Source organism: Vipera ursinii (genome assembly GCF_947247035.1).
Source record: "Vipera ursinii genome assembly, chromosome: 1".
Taxonomy (NCBI): domain Eukaryota; kingdom Metazoa; phylum Chordata; class Lepidosauria; order Squamata; family Viperidae; genus Vipera; species Vipera ursinii.
In genome coordinates this window covers 217,677,328-217,694,892 of record NC_139512.1, presented here as the reverse complement: position 1 = coordinate 217,694,892, position 17,565 = coordinate 217,677,328, and positions in this window count along the sequence as shown.

Below are 17,565 nucleotides of genomic sequence, written 5' to 3'. Positions count from 1 at the left end.
GCCACTGTCTGCTACACAGGATATCAGATGGGTCTTCCTTGCTCTAAGGAATTCAAGTTTTACTGCAATTTGTCTCATCAATCTTCTACTTTGACATCATGCTAACAATACAAACAATAGCACCTCTTTGCAAGAACATGTTACGATTTGACTTAAAAAAGCCAATGGTTAAATTTGAGCAGGCAATTTTTTTTCTTTTGATTTAAGCTCAATGTCTTTCACAAATGAAACACACATTGCCAGAAGTAAGCACTGCTGAGTTTCACAGTTGCTTCCCAAAAATTCTCATAGAATTATAGCTATGGTCCTTCAGAGACTACCATCACCAGCAATTATTCCTGGGACAGAAACCTTTGTAGAAGCACTATAGCAAAGGTCTTTCTGGGGAGCCAATGCTGGCTGAGGAATTCCGGGAGTTGAAGTCCACAGACCTTAAAGTGGGCAAAGTTGAAAAACACCATGTCTAGACAGGCTAAGAAGTGTGCTGAGGTTCAGCCTGACTACAGGTAAAAAGATTGTAATTATCTGTTTCCAGGGAATCTCTGGAAGAAGGAAACTGGACTGAAGTTTTTGATTACTGCAGTTTATAACATGCAGTTTTAATCTGTTGCTGGCTGCTATCTTAATCATGTCTACTCAATGTTTATTGGAAAGAGACGTATGATCTGGCTGAGTATCTTACGTTGGTTTCAAAGCTAGCAGTTTGAGCTTTGTACTTCAACACGGGGCTGAGTGGCCAGAAGTCATGGGATCAAGTTGTAGCCCTTTGTTCAGCTGCCCTTGGCAGGCACACATGAATTGTAATTAATATTTTAACAGACTTTGGAAACTAAAGTGTACATTTTTTTCGCATAAGTCAAAACACACTGTCAGTGTTGTAAATGGGGGGAAATGTCATCTGTTAAAAATAGTAAATGTCTTTGCATGAAATATATTCAGTGTATTAACTGAACATTTACAAACACAGAATATGAATTTATTTTCAACCCGTTAATCAAGTTCATGATAATAAAGACTATTATTTACAATCAGTTTATTCATAATAGGCTAGTAGTTGCTTAATTCTCAATTATTTTGTAAGTGGGGACCAATACTCTGAAGAAAGAAGTCTCTATCTTCAAATCTTTTAGGATCAGCATATGGAGCCACTAAACCAGGGGTAGGCAACCTTGGCTCTTTTATGACTCGTGGACTTCAACTCCCAGAATTCCTGAGCCAGCATGGCTGACTCAGGAATTCTGGGAGTTGAAGTCCACAAGTCATAAAAGAGCCAAGGTTGCCTACCCCTGCACTAAATGGACCATAGCATGGATGCTCTCACAAAATGGCTCTTATGAGAAGAATTCTCTGGTGACAAAATGGCTGCCATGGGCTGTGTGGCCTATCACAAAACACCTAATTTACTAGGGCTACTGGATTTGGTTGCAGAAAAACAAGAAAACCACTTAATACCACCAATTAGTTAGCATTTTCTGTACAGGTGGTCCTTGACTTACAAGCATTCATTTAGTGACCTTTGAAAATACAACAGTATTGGAAAAAATTACTCATGAGCAATTTTCACACTTATAACCGTTGCAGTATCCCCATGAACACGTGACCAAACTTCAGTCATTTGCCAACTGGCGTGTATTTATGAGAAGTTGCCAGGGTCATTTGATCACCATTTGTAACCTTCCTAGCTGGCTTCCGACAAGCAAAGTTAATGAGGAAAGGCAGATTTGCTTAACGACCACATGATCTGCAGTGATCTGCTTAACAATTATGGCAAAAAAGATTGTAAAATGAGGTGCAACTCACTTAACAACTGCCTCGCTTAGCAACATAAATTTTAGACTCAAATGTGGTCATAAGTTGAGGACCACCTGTATAAGAGCCAGTTTGGTCCATTAGTTAAGGCACCAGGCTAGAAATCGGGAGACCATGAGTTCTAATCTGCTTTAGGCATGAAAGGCAGCTGGGTGAACTTGGGCCAGTCACCCTCTCTCAGCTCAACTCACTTTACAGGGTTGTAATTAGGAAAATAGGAGTATTAGATATGTTTATTAGATATGTTTATTTATAAAAATATAATGGGCTGTAAAATAAATCTCTTTGCTTCCCTCTAGCAGTTTAGATGTTTTAAACCCAGGTCTGCCAGCCGCCACCTTTACTAGTAATTCACCACCCCTTTACTACCCCTCAAAATTACACCTGTTTTTTTTTCTAGTTAAGAAGGCACATTTCCAAAGCACTGGGCTTCAACCAAATAGTTTTTTTATTCTCTTTGGATATTTATTTAAGCTCAAATTGACTGTGGACAATCACTTAAACATGAGCCAGCAGTGTGCTTCAGCTGCCAAAAAAGCCAACACAGTCCTAGGCTACATACATTAATAGAGGGACAGAATCAAGATCATGTGAAGTGTTAATACCACTTTATAATGCCTTTGTAAGATCATACTTGCACCTGCATCCAGCTTTGGTTGCCACAATGTAAAAAGGATGTTGAGACTCTAGAAACAGGGGTGTTAAACTGCTGGCCTGTAGGCCAGATGAGTTATGTGGAAGCCACGCCTACCGCAGCTCTGGCAAGGAGAAAAAAGCCACGATATGTCACGAAACGTCACGTGACACAGTGAGTTTGACACCCTTGCTCAAGAAAGAGTGCAGAGAAGAGCAACAAAGATGATTAGGGAACTGGAGGCTAAAACATAAATAACAATTGCTGGAACTGGAAACGTCTCGTTTAATGAAAAGAAGGACTGGGGGGTGACATGATAGCCGTGTTCCAATATCTCAGGGGTTGCCACAAAGAAGAGGGAGTCAAGCTATTCTCCAAAACACCTGAAGGCAGGACAAGAAGTAATGGATGGAAACTAATCAGGGAGAGAAGCAACCTAAGGAGAAATTTCCTGACAGAAAAAATTAATCAGTGGAACAACTTGCCTCAAGAAGTTGTGAACGCTCCGACATTGGAAGTTTTTAAGAAGAGATTAGACAACCATTTGTCTGAAATGGTATATAGTTTCCGGCCTGAGCAGGGGGTTGGATTAGATAGAAGACCTCCAAGGTCCCTTCCAACTCTCTTATTCTGTTATTCTGTTTAAATGTGTTCTGATGCATAAATATGATGCTAAAAGCTGATCTTCTGCACTGCATTATGCCATATCCTCCTCCTCCTTTTTTCTTTTTAATTAGAATAAAGTAAAATCAGATGAGGCAGGAGGCTTGGCCAAGCACTAAAGCAGGTATCCACCAATACCATGTTGGGTCTCTCTGGGCTAATTGAAACAATGGTAATGTCATAATGTTAATCTTCTGCTTTTGAAAATATGATTCTAGGGCTCTTCCTCTCATGCAACTAACTAAGGGACAAAAATCGCAATGCTGTCAGCTCATGTAGACGACAATGTCAAGTCATCCTTAGCTGAACTGGTGCTAAAGTGGCATTTCCCCCTTAGGTTTACAGCAACCAAGCGGACTTTCAAGGTGTGACATGCTGTTCAACTCAAAGGCCTATGTTGTTGGCAGCCTAGAGAGGATGAATCAGCCCAGAATCTCCTGACTTATGTGTAGGTATGAGCCTATTCTTTTCACTGCCATTTTTTTTCCACCTTTCACATGGAAATTGCTGGAGAGGCGTCAGGTTTCACAAGAGCATGATTGTCTGAAATGAATATGGTTCCTGAAGCCTCAACTCTGCAAGTCCAGGCAATACTGTTTAGCAGGCTCACCTGGAAGCCTAGTTTTGAAAAATTGTGTCGTACTTCTGCAACTCTTGCATAACTCTGGAGTTTTAAACAAATGCTAAATGCACACTTTTCTGAAAACGAAAGCTTTCAAAGCTCTCTTTCAAAAGTCAGATTTGCCCTGGCCTGCTCAAAAATGGATGCTACTGGTAATCTAGACCCATTTCAACCAGGGTTTAGCTATATTATGGTAATGAAGCCACACCAGTCAGAAGGAAAGATTGCAACCTGGATACTTCTTTAAGATTTCTTGGTGGTCTCAAGAAATCTTGACTTGGTTGTCATCAACTATGGTATACTTTCTTGATTATTGAGAAGGGTTAAGCCTTGGGCACTGTTATGCAGTGGTTCTGGACCATGTTCAGAATGGAATATGGCATGTGGGGAGGGGGAACTACTGACCAACATTTATAAAACACTGATGTTTGGTTTTCCAAAGGTTTCCATTCTGCCCCTAGTGTTATTCAACATTTGCATGCAACTGCTGGGGAGATCATTCAGAAATTTGGAGTGAGTAAATTATCTTCCTAGCATTATTCCTGCAGGTTACTTTTTCGATCGACAAACACCATCTTGCACAATCAAACACAGCATCTGGGACCAACTGGGCAATTTTCATGTCTGCATTTATTCCATCTTGTCATCTTTGCTTTGGCTTCCATGTGGGTGCTTGCCATCTGTGTTAAAGTGGAAGGCGATGCAGGCAACACGGTACTGTTCATAGAACAAGGTCATACCACTGTAGGCATTTCTATCACATTTTTTTCAGTTTTGGCACAATGCCCATTTGCTGCCATACTGCATCATTGCTGACATGGTCACGAAGAAAAATACCTAATGACCAATGAAGCATGCACATCTCCATGGTGGGTAAAGAGTGCTCAGTGCATTTGGTGGTTGGCCAGCACTTGGCGCTCTATAAAACTACTGGACATACCATTGTTTTATACACCTTAGATTGGCATGCATCAATCAGAAACAGTCCAATGATCTCCTTACATTGTAGCCATGCTTTGTTCACTCTTGTACTTTGTCATTAATTGAGATTATAAATATATTAATAATATCTAATTATATTGCTCCTTGCCATCTAAGTGCAAAAAACCAACTGATATTTTTGAATATAGCCAAATCTATTAAGGGATCAGATGAAGGAAATTAAAGTAAAACTGAATCCAGACAATACAAAGCTGCTTTGCTCAAGAAGTAACTTGATCCAGGATTCAAAATTCGACAAGTTTTGGATGCATGGCATTTTCCTTGGAAGAATGGGCCTGAAGTTAACTTTTTCTTGATTTTCTTCATCATCAGATTCACAGAGAGAGATAAAGTTGGGGAACATCTTTGCCCAATTATAAATAAACTAATGCCTGCAACTGATTCTGAGCTAATCAATTTTGGCAATGGTTATCTATGCTATGGCTACATTCTCCCTCAACTACGGCAACATACTGTGTCTGCAACTATTTTTGGAAAAGCATCTGGAAACAAAAACTGCTGTTAATTCAGCCACTAGACTAATTCATACAAAATAAAGGAATCAAACAATCATTGTATGAAACAATTATAGTATTTACTGGGTACAATTTTAGATGTTGGTATTAACCTTCAAGCCCCCAAATGGCTTAGAATCTAACCAGATGAGGGATTACCTCTCTAACTATGAACTTGCTTGGGTGTTAAAATCGAAAAGAAAGTCCTGCTGAAGAAGCTTCTGCTCTCCTGGCAGATGGAGAAGACTTTCCCCTCCATTCCTAGGCTGCAGAATGCAGTCCAGCAACACTTGTCTTTGTTCTCTACCTTTAGAAGAGCAATCAAATCATATCTCCTTTGCCCATGTTTCTAATTGCTAAGTGAAGCATTCTTTTATGCCCTTGATTTTTAATATTTCATATTTAATGTTGTTATCAGCTGTGAGTGCTCAGATGTAATAGAAAGATAATACGTAAATAATAGCTGTGGGGGTGCTATGTGTGGCTGACAGTTCTAATGCTGAAAACGTTTGTTTTGCATCAGCATGCTCTCTTTTTGTGGGGAAAGGCTTACTTACTTTTCACTAACTCAGTTCTGGGGACCACTCTTATTTTCACCTACTTTCATAGCAATGAATCACATTATGGGATAAGGTAATGTGACACCATTGAATTTTGGGGCATTTTTCAAGCACGGTGACTTGTTAATTCACAAACTGGTTGCCTTGGCTAGCATCACTCCTATTTATTGCAATATAAACAGAATTACTTCCTTTCACTATTTTGGATGCTCTTTATACCCCCCAGATTATATATATTTTTTCCTATAGGGACATGCTTCCAAACAAAATAATGGATTACATCTGTCTGCTTTTAATTTTTTTTACGGAATGTTTATGTAAGTCCCCAAATAATCTAATAAAGAATAAAGATTATTAGTTTTATTATGCCATCTTCCTATGCAAGCAACACTGTACTGTAGGCATTTCTATCACATTTTTTTCAGTATTGGCACAATGCCCATTTGCCTGCCATACTGCATCATTACTGACATGGTCACGAAGAAAACAGGTCAAATGGGGCCGTGGGGGGGAGGGGCTGCGCAGGAGGCAGGTTACATGTCCTACCCTCACAGCACAGTGAGATAACATGCAAGTTCCCTCCATTCATTGATTTCCTCAATGCTGAAGATAATAGGATCTCTTCTTCAAAGTAATTGCTCTTATTTACTCAGGCAGTTTAGGGTTATTGCACTCCATGTTTGCAAAGCCTCTAATGGCAGAGACCCTGAACTTGGTCAGTGTTCTTGTCATACAAATGAGAGGTACTTTTAAGTGAAGCTGGGTAGATAAGCAAACATTCTGATTTTGCTGCCCTTGCAGCAGTATAATATCAAATTAACATGGCATCCATCAGCAAGTAGGGTTTGAAATAAATATATTTTCCTGAAGTTCTCTAATGTGACAACTCAGGCAAAATATTTTAACAGATATTCTTCAAATTATTAAAAAAACAACCTGTTGATTATTCATGAAATATAAAACACCAGACATTTGACTTCCACACATCAAGATACATTCTAGTCACTGTCTCTCAAACCTAAGAAGAAGGCCATGGCAAAATCTTTCCAAAACTTTGCCAAGGAAACTGCAAGGAGTAGTCTTTATATTCATTTTTGAATTTGTTTTGTTTATATTCATTAAGAGTAATGGAATGGAACTAAATCAAATCAGGTATCAAACTTGGGCTTGGAATTTGGGGAGTACTAACCAGAGGAACGGGTTATCTGGATGGCTATGAGTGTAGTTTGTGGAACAATACAACAAATTCTTTGTTGTTATTTTTAAATATCTATGCCTATATTGCTTTTAGGGTGTATAGGTTGGTTAATCGCATCTTGCCCACATTAAAAACTTGGAGTTTGGGAGATAGTAGTTTGGCACAGATTTTGAATGAGTATACTATTCCTTTTTCAGTTGTGGTTAGGGTTCCCTTAGGAATATTATTTATTTAGGAATCTACCGTATTTATTCCTTTAGGAATATTATAAAGAAACTCCTGTTGAATTTGCAAGTACATGTTATGGAGCAGTAACAGAAATGTGACAATGATAGCATCAAACCAGCATATCAGTTTGGCATTTTTGAGAAGAAACTCAATTTCAGGGTTTGTATTTTCAGGTGCACTTACACTGAGTAAGCCTCTGGGTATTTGTTAGTTCCTATGACAGCTTCTGGGTAGGATTTTTTTAATGAATGCTCTTTTTTTTCCTTTTCCCCCAAAAAGACTTATTTTCCTTTGCCCAAATGTGGCTTGACATTTTTCTATTGCAATGCCTTGAGCGTTTATTAGCTGCAGAAGAAGCAAACACCTTAATCCTGTCAGGCATTTTCTATTTTCTACTATAGAAATGTACTCATGACCCATTGTTTCTATTTTTGTTTGGCTTGCTCCTTTTGTGGCTATGACTCAGTTATCTGTCTGCCCCAAATATGTTTATAAATCACTTTTGTACTGTGCTATGTGAAAGAGAGTAGCTTGGTTCTTGCTTCCTTGTGAGTAAACTGCCTCTACTTGGGCCAGTCATTCTCTCTCAGCCTCTCTCAGGAAGGTCATGGCAAGCCACTTCCGAAAACATTACCATGAAAACAGCACAAACCTGTCACCAGGAGTCAAAGTCAATAAACAAAACAAATAAAAAAATGTTGCTACACAAACTGCAACTTCCAAGTAAAACTTCCACAACTTGATCCAAGTATTATGCTGGATTTTAGGACTACCTGATCTGGACAGCGAATGCCTGGATGATCAGACAGTGGCAGCCATCTGTCTCTCTTGCTGCCATCTAGCCATGTTACAGATTTTTGCAGCAAGATTAGCAATCCTAATGATAACAAAAAGCTTGGGGTTTTCTGCCATCCCCCACAAAATGTTGTTTTCTTCTTATCCCCAGCCCATGAATGAGAGAGACTTTAGTCAGCTGAGCTTTACTATTATTTTCCCCCCTTATGAAGAATCAGAGACAACCCCAAGATATTTAAAATATATTATAATTTGCCATCCATCCTGTTTGAGGCAAGTCAGGTGACCAGGAATAAGTGAGATTTGAAAGGTTCCTATTGGTTATTTTAGACCAGGGGTAGGCAACCTTGGCTCTTTTATGACTCGTGGACTTCAACTCCCAGAATTCCTGAGCCAGCATGGCTCAGCTTGGAAACCTCTCCCTTTCCCCTCAGCATGGCTGGCTCAGGAATTCTGGGAGTTGAAGTCCACAAGTCATAAAAGAGCCAAGGTTGCCTACCCCTGTTTTAGACTGATGTAGATAAGTCTCCTCCTCCCTCCTGGTTCCTGGTAAACTGCATCTGCCGTCACTGATGGAGTGGTGCCTGAAATATAAGGAACAGTATTTGCTGGGACTTGATGTGGACAATAAATGAGGCTAATGGACCCGATGAGCGACCCAGATTGGATCCTGCAATGAGGTTTATTTTATTTATTTTTTTACTTTAATTCCATTTATATCCTGCCCTTCTCTGAAGACTCAGGGCGGCTTACAAGCTTAGCAGTTGACAAGGTTAACATGCAGAAATGAAACAACCCTCAGTGACTTCCTGATCAGTACACAGAGAGATGGGAGAAAATGAGGACTGGAGCATGGCCTAGAAGCAAATGTTTAAACTGCAGAGAAAGATGGTCAGCCTTACGGCTGGTGTCTTTTCGTTAAAACTTGCAGACTAACTAGGAAATCAAGATGACAGTGAAGTTCTATTTTTTTAACATCAGATTAGTTGCAACTCTGGCTTTTTCTCAGTTGGTGTGACTTAGGGACAGTTAACTACTGTATGCTTTACTTACATTATGTCTTGACTACTGGCTGTGCTTTAAGGTGAGGCTGGCCTTAAAGTATCTATGCACTTTATCTGCATATGGAAATTGCAATGGATACAAAATGTGGCAGCAAGGCTGCTTACTAGTACCAAGTCCAGACATCATATGATGGTTACACTAAAAGATCTGCAGACGTTGCCAACTACCTACTGTATGACCTTCAAAACTCTAACTTTGGGCTGTGACTATCTGAGAAACCAGCACTTCTACTATAAAGATAAAGGTAAAGGTTCCCCCGCACATGTGTGCTAGTCGTTTCCAACTCTAGGGGCCGGTGCTCATCTCCATTTCAAAGCCGAAGAGCCAGCGCTTGTCCGAGGACGTCTCCGTGGTCATGTGGCCGACATGACTAGACGCCAAAGGCGCACGGAGCGCTGTTACCTTCCCACCGTAGTGGTCCCTATTTTTCTACTTGCATTTTTACGTGCTTTCGAACTGCTAGGTTGGCAGAAGCTGGGACGAGTAACAGGCGCTTACTTTGTTATGCGGCACTCGGGATTCGACCCGCCAAACTGCCGACCTTCTGATCGACAAGCTCAGTGTCCTACTTGGATCAGAAAAAGAAATTGTTTCAAAGAGCTGCTAGCTGCCAGAGTCTTGGATGTCTAGTCCGTGGGGAAAAGCTGGAATGCATTCCTATGGAGATGCCTTTGATTCCCTTCTCCCAGAAGCTAGGAAAACCGTATGCCAAATTTTGCACTGTTAACTAAACTGATTTGGAATTTGTTAAGAGTGATTTTAAATTTGCCTTGATTTTAGTGTAATTATAATACTTGACTTTAGTATTTTATAATTAATATTGTAATTTCTCTGGTTGTATGGAGCACAGGGGATTTATGGTCCTTCTAAATCAGGATGCTCCTCTTGTCATCTGATGGGTTGAGCCTGATCAAAGACCAGAAAGGTCTGGAAAAAAAATTACTCGGCTGAGCACTTTTTCAATAGGCACTAATCCCAAATGCCTTGTATGGTTTCAAGACATCTTGGAACACATTTGGTCCACAGGGGAGATGACTAATGACTTCCGTGATGCCATTGTGACATTGTGACCCTCTAACAAAAATAAGGAAAACAAATCAGACTGCAGAAATTATAGCGCTATCTCACTGCTGCCCATCACAGGAAAGATCTTTGCCTGCATTCTCCTAAACAGACTTGTCACTGTGTTGAAAAGGAACCTCCCAGAGGTGCATTGTGGCGTTCAGCCAGCATGGAGTACAGCAGCTATGATATTTACCATGAGGCAAGTCCAGGAGAAGAGCATCAAGCAGAACAAGCCTCTTTATTCTGTCTTCACTAACTGGACAAAGGTATTTGACACCGTAAACAGACAGGCACTCTGAATTGTCCTGAGATGTTATGAATGCCCAAAGAAATTAATGAAGTTGTTTTGGCTATATGCAGGTAGTCTTCAACTTGCAACTGTTTAATGATGATCCAAAGTTATGAAGATATATAGATAAAGAAATGAAGAGAAATCCTATATAAATCCTATATCCTGTTTGTGACTTAGCACTTTCTCTACTAGGTTTACTTTAAAAAAAAATCTTTATTCCACTGAGGTTACAACTAAATCAGATGTTGCAGGAGCAGCACAGGAAGCACAGAGCCTTGCAACTGAGCCTGCCCCATTCTTGCTGCAGTGCACTAATTGGTGGGTTGTTTTTCCCCCCTGCTATGGTAGTTGGTGAACATGCTAAAGAAGGCTACAGAAGGCCAGAGAATTAATACAGTACTTGCTACCTGTCCCTAATCAGAGTGAGCACTTTTTGGCAAATGGAATCAAGATGCAGGATAGGGAGCAATAGTTGGGGCAGTACCTTTCATGCCAGCATTGGTTCCTGCTGACATATGAATTAGCTGGAACAAACATCATAACAAAGTGGATCACAGTTGTTTTTATCAAGGGTTTCAAAACAGTATTATTTTGTAAATATAATTTGCAAAAAAAAAAGTTCTCATGTTTAAGAAAGCAAGCTAAGAATGCACCTGGCCTTCACTAAGCTGCTCGTTAACAGAAGTATCACCTGTTCTGTTTTATTTGCTTCACGTTATCAGATCAGAACCTGATAAGCTGCAACATTTCTTACAGCCATCATTGCTTTAGGTAGGAAAGAACTGCCTTAACTTTAAGGTTTTATAACTATGTAATTTTTAGATTATTTTATGATATTTCATATCTTTTTGTCATACATGACTGATTACTGAAGGCTGTAAAGCTATATAATAATTTTTCTAAGGCAATTTATTATCTAGAAGTGATTGAAGGTTTCGTACTGCTGCCACCCTGGAAAATTCCTAGAAGAATAAGACAAAGAAGACACGTGCGTTTCTTGGATTGCAAGAAACTTGCTCCAGTTGTAGTTTTGCAACACAGAATTCCTGGAAAAGTCTCTAACTTGTAATATGATACAAACAGCTTTGCACTTCCTTGAAAACGTCTTTAGAAATATAACAGCCACAGTCATGTCCTAAAATTACACAAACTTCATCCTATACATATTTAATCCTGCTGTGTTCACTGACTCTTAATCCTAGGTAAGACAGAGAATAAAACTAATTCACCTTGGATCCCAACCTTAAGTGTAGGTATTCATGTAGCCACAGATCTCTCCCATGTTTCATAGCAACCATTTTAGGGATGAACAAGTTGCCCTCCAAGGTAGCCAGAGTGCTCTCACTGCACGTAGAAAATGTGCTCACAGACATAAGGGGTAATCTTGTATTCCAGTCCTAGGAATATATTTATTTGCCCCCAGGCTCTGCTAATTCCCTCCTGGCTTTTGATTTCTGGAATCCTGCTCTCTCCAAGTGAGGGAGAATCAAAGATCAAGGCAAACTCACAGCCTCCTCCATTCACTATCCCTGTTTTCATGAACCAGTGATATAGACTGGTTTTGGGGGATGAGAATAGCCTAATTATGTTTGCTCAGTGGCCTCCTAAAAACTGTTGCTGACAACTTATCTATAATTTGTCTGCAAGCAGTTAACGTTAACCCTAAGCCCTAACCTTTTCATATTTCACTCATCTTCCTGCATAACCCATAATTAAACCATACTATCACCGCCCATAAAAAAGGTTCTATTGCATCCCCTACATCAGGGGTGTCAAACTCAATTTCATTGAGGGCCGCATCAGCATTGTGGTTGCCCTCAAGGGGCCAGGTGGGTATGGCCAGGGTGGGCGTGGCCTACTGGGTGGGCGTGGCTAGAGTACGTATGGCCTACTGGGTGGGCATGGCCAGCTCTACAACGTTCGCATGAAGGGTGCCTATGGGGGCCTGGGCAGGAGTGGGACAGATCTGAGGGTCTCTGGCAGAAGGAGGGTCTCTGGGCCAGGGCCGAGGCAGTGGGGGCCGTTCCCTCACTGTTTCCAGGGTGGCTTCGCGGGCCACATGAAACCACTTTGCGGGCCGGATCCGACCCCCAGGCCTTGGGTTTGACATGTCTGCCCTACATGATTTGCCAGTCTCTATTATGAGAAATTACTTTGTACCCAAAGCAGTGTTACAGAAACACGCTCTAGGATACTACTGCTCAGTCAAGGTACAACTGTAGGGAAGATTTACTTATTTATTTATTAAATTTATATGGCTTCCCAACTGATACGGGTTATCAGGGGTCCTCTGCTTTTGAGAGACTGAAAAGTTAAAGCACAACAGTAGGGCTGCCAAAATCTGGGCAATAGCTAGGTGGCAGAGAAAAGACAGAAAAATCTGTTTCAGATTTTGGCAGCCCCCAATTGGGTAGGCACATATGGTACTAGTAATCTGACGTACAGTGGACTTGCATTGTTACCAATGGCCTCTTACATGCTGCTTTTGAAACAAAATGTATTTCTCTCCAATATAGCCTAACTAACACATCCCTGCAGTAGATAGATAGATAGATAGATAGATAGATAGATAGATAGATAGATAGATAGATAGATAGATAGATATAAATGAAATAATGAAATGAACTGAAATAATAAAATAAAATAATAAAAATTCAATCTTGTCCCTCCCTTTCAGAAAGGGAAAAAAACTTCATTTTGTTTTTCACATGCAGTACCACATCAGTAGAACTCCCATTCGTCCCTTGGAAATTGTTCGTATTATATTTGAAACCAGTGTTCAAATACAGCACAAGGCAACCTGACATGGATTTGACCCTTTTTCAGAACAGTATGGCATGGAATGTGGCTCAAGTAACTCCCAGCTCAAAATGCCAAGTCTGGTGGGATTTCTTATGCACTTCCACTGCAAGTCAACTCACAGCCATTCAAAAAATACCTGTCATTTGTAAAAAGCAGCTATTGCTGTTCCCAGGTTCCTTTCTATTTCAAAACTGCTGCAGAGAAGAGGTGAGATGAGCTGTTCTTCTTGCTGTGACCTGTCCCCTAGTTCCTGACCGCAAGCTGCCATTGCTGGCATTTCCAAGAGTCAGTTCTGGTAGGCATGTGTGTTTACTCCCTGACCCTTGCCTGGATAACTCAGACACCTGAAACCCATGGCTTTGGGTCAGATTTGGAACAGGGGAAAGAAAGCATACAACCCAGGGGCCACAGTTGGAATCTGAATGCTTTCCAAGTGTCAGAGTCTGGCCTCTAGAAGTTGACATGAAACTGTAATCATGTGACAGAAACATATAGCTGGAAAGTGTTTATTCACTATGTTTAATTTTAATTCAATTCATTTTTCCCTAACCTCACTTACTCCCTTTGGAATTGTGGTTCCCAGCATTTTGTTTAAAGGTTAATTGTGGCACTTAGCCTGGCCCTAGAAAATGTCCAGAATCAAGGGACGGAAAGAAAAAAAAAACTAAAGTTCACTCTTCTTCTACTTCTTATGGGTTATCAACTATGTCGATCTCCTTACTAGGCCTCGGCCACTACCCTCCCATTTCCAGGAGCAGTCAGTCTTTTCTTACATATGTTCAAAGTATTGTTAATTGTGAACCTTTTTCATAATTGCAGATGCCAGGATGGTATGCAAGAGTAAGATCAAAATAATCACACAATATGCAATGAAGCAAAAGAAGGAATATGCCCTTTTCTTATTCTCTTCCCAAAAGCTCAATATACATAACAGGGGTTATAATTCTAGATTCCTCTTTAACTAGAAAGCATATTTAAAGACCTGGACTTATCATTCCTCTTTAGACATATTCTCCCCCACCCCCACCCCCCCACAAACTTGCCTTTTGGTGATTCCTGGTCCACTTTTGTGAATTGCTTTTTCCACCCATACCCAAAATACGGACCAGTCCCTTCTACTTGTTTACAGAAAAAGGCCACATTCCACCCACTGACCTCTTTTCTGTTAATTCTTGATTTCTGCAGAAGAGTCCAGGATGTTGGAGTTACACTGCAGTAAGCCATTACATGGTTTATTTGTATCTGGCTTAAAGTAAACTATGTCATCATACAAAATATGAATAATCACTAGAATATTTTCTTGCTGCTAAATCTACAAACAATTGCTTTTTCTTTCTCTTCAAATTAATGCCACCAATCTCAACATGACACTCTCTGGATGTGCATAAACTCCACATTCTGCAAATTGCCCTGACTTTGGCCTGCTGTGACAATAAGAGATGCAGTCTATCCTCATCTGAAGGCCAGTCTGAGAAAGCTGGTATACTGTATATTGATGCAATTCACTACTCAGTCATTTATATAGATATGAAAGTTACAGTTAATTGCATATGTGGAAAAAATACTGCAGGCCTAGTGTTTGTAAATGGGATGAAACAAGAAATCGTGTTTTAATATTTGTTTAATATACCAATAACAAATATTTGTTTTAAAATTTATTAATCTAAACTAATAAAAATAAAAACTTTTTCTAATACAGTAGTGGCCAAAATTGTGGAAACCTTTTGGGAAAAGTGTACAGTATAAATGTCACCTTTGGTTACGTTCCCACCAATTTTTCTTTTAATTTCTTTATACAGGGAGTGCAGAATTATTAGGCAAGTTGTATTTTTGAGGATTAATTTTATTATTGAACAACAACCATGTTCTCAATGAACCCAAAAAACTCATTAATATCAAAGCTGAATATTTTTGGAAGTAGTTTTTAGTTTGTTTTTAGTTATAGCTATTTTAGGGGGATATCTGTGTGTGCAGGTGACTATTACTGTGCATAATTATTAGGCAACTTAACAAAAAACAAATATATACCCATTTCAATTATTTATTTTTACCAGTGAAACCAATATAACATCTCAACATTCACAAATATACATTTCTGACATTCAAAAACATAACAAAAACAAATCAGTGACCAATATAGCCACCTTTCTTTGCAAGGACACTCAAAAGCCTGCCATCCATGGATTCTGTCAGTGTTTTGATCTGTTCACCATCAACATTGCGTGCAGCAGCAACCACAGCCTCCCAGACACTGTTCAGAGAGGTGTACTGTTTTCCCTCCTTGTAAATCTCACATTTGATGATGGACCACAGGTTCTCAATGGGGTTCAGATCAGGTGAACAAGGAGGCCATGTCATTAGATTTCCTTCTTTTATACCCTTTCTTGCCAGCCACGCTGTGGAGTACTTGGACGCGTGTGATGGAGCATTGTCCTGCATGAAAATCATGTTTTTCTTGAAGGATGCAGACTTCTTCCTGTACCACTGCTTGAAGAAGGTGTCTTCCAGAAACTGGCAGTAGGACTGGGAGTTGAGCTTGACTCCATCCTCAACCCGAAAAGGCCCCACAAGCTCATCTTTGATGATACCAGCCCAAACCAGTACTCCACCTCCACCTTGCTGGCGTCTGAGTCGGACTGGAGCTCTCTGCCCTTTACCAATCCAGCCACAGGCCCATCCATCTGGCCCATCAAGACTCACTCTCATTTCATCAGTCCATAAAACCTTAGAAAAATCAGTCTTGAGATATTTCTTGGCCCAGTCTTGACGTTTCAGCTTGTGTGTCTTGTTCAGTGGTGGTCATCTTTCAGCCTTTCTTACCTTGGCCATGTCTCTGAGTATTGCACACCTTGTGCTTTTGGGCACTCCAGTGATGTTGCAGCTCTGAAATATGGCCAAACTGGTGGCAAGTGGCATCTTGGCAGCTTCACGCTTGACTTTTCTCAGTTCATGGGCAGTTATTTTGCGCCTTGGTTTCTCCACACGCTTCTTGCGACCCTGTTGACTATTTTGAATGAAACGCTTGATTGTTCGATGATCACGCTTCAGAAGCTTTGCAATTTTAAGAGTGCTGCATCCCTCTGCAAGATATCTCACTATTTTTTGACTTTTCTGAGCCTGTCAAGTCCTTCTTTTGACCCATTTTGCCAAAGGAAAGGAAGTTGCCTAATAATTATGCACACCTGATACAGGGTGTTGATGTCATTAGACCACACCCCTTCTCATTACAGAGATGCACATCACCTAATATGCTTAATTGGTAGTAGGCTTTCGAGCCTATACAGCTTGGAGTAAGACAACATGCATAAAGAGGATGATGTGGTCAAAATACTCATTTGCCTAATAATTCTGCACTCCCTGTAACTGTAGCCTTGTTCACTTAATAATACTATAGTACATCGCTTTCTGGACAACCAGTCAACTCTTTGCACCATTACTTTAATTTTATTACAGCTCACTAAATGTAAGAAAAAAAACCAACTTGATAGTGATCACATAATACACTGACAAATGTTCTCCTCTCAGTTTCAATACATGACATCAATAACTGAATCCTACTGTGATCTGGTTGGCTCATTGCCAAAACAAGATGACACCTCATTGGTTCTCTAAACACTCATGCTCATTAGCTACAATCAGATGAAGGAAAGCTACCTGATATCAACCTAAGCAAGTTGTGCTTCCTTTTTCTGGTTATTTGGCTATAACTTTTCATAGAATATAGTACAGATAATTGAACAAACTTTGTTGCATTACATTCTTGATTAAATTATCTTTCCATTGATATATAATTTTATGGTACTACTACTCCAAAAAAAGTGGTGTTATTGGCCATCAAACCTCAAAAATACACTTTTCCCAAAAGGTTTCCACAATTTTGGCCACTTCTGTATATGGAATAAGTCAAGCAATATTTTCCATTTGGATCTCTTTTTTTAAACCTTTTTTTAGCTTTATTGCCTCAACTTTGACTTTTTGTCAGATTTCCTTCTACAGATAATTCTCCACTTATGACTAGTCACTTCATGACCATTCAACGTTATGAAAGGCCCATGAAAAGCTACTTGCAATCAGTTTTGAAGTTGCCACTGCTGCAGGACCATGTGGTTGTGTGAACAAAATTCAGGCAGATTCATCCTTATGATCAACTGCAGGGTGACACAGCCCAACACCCCCACAATCATCTCCCCTCCATCCTGCCTCGCTGATCGCTTCAGGCCCTGCGCTTGTTTCCCAGCCTCCTTGGTCCTATGCCCTCCTCCTCACTGATTGCTTGCTTACTTGCTCTTGAGCTTGTGTTGGGAAAGCAGAGGAGGCTGCTCTACCGCTCAGCATC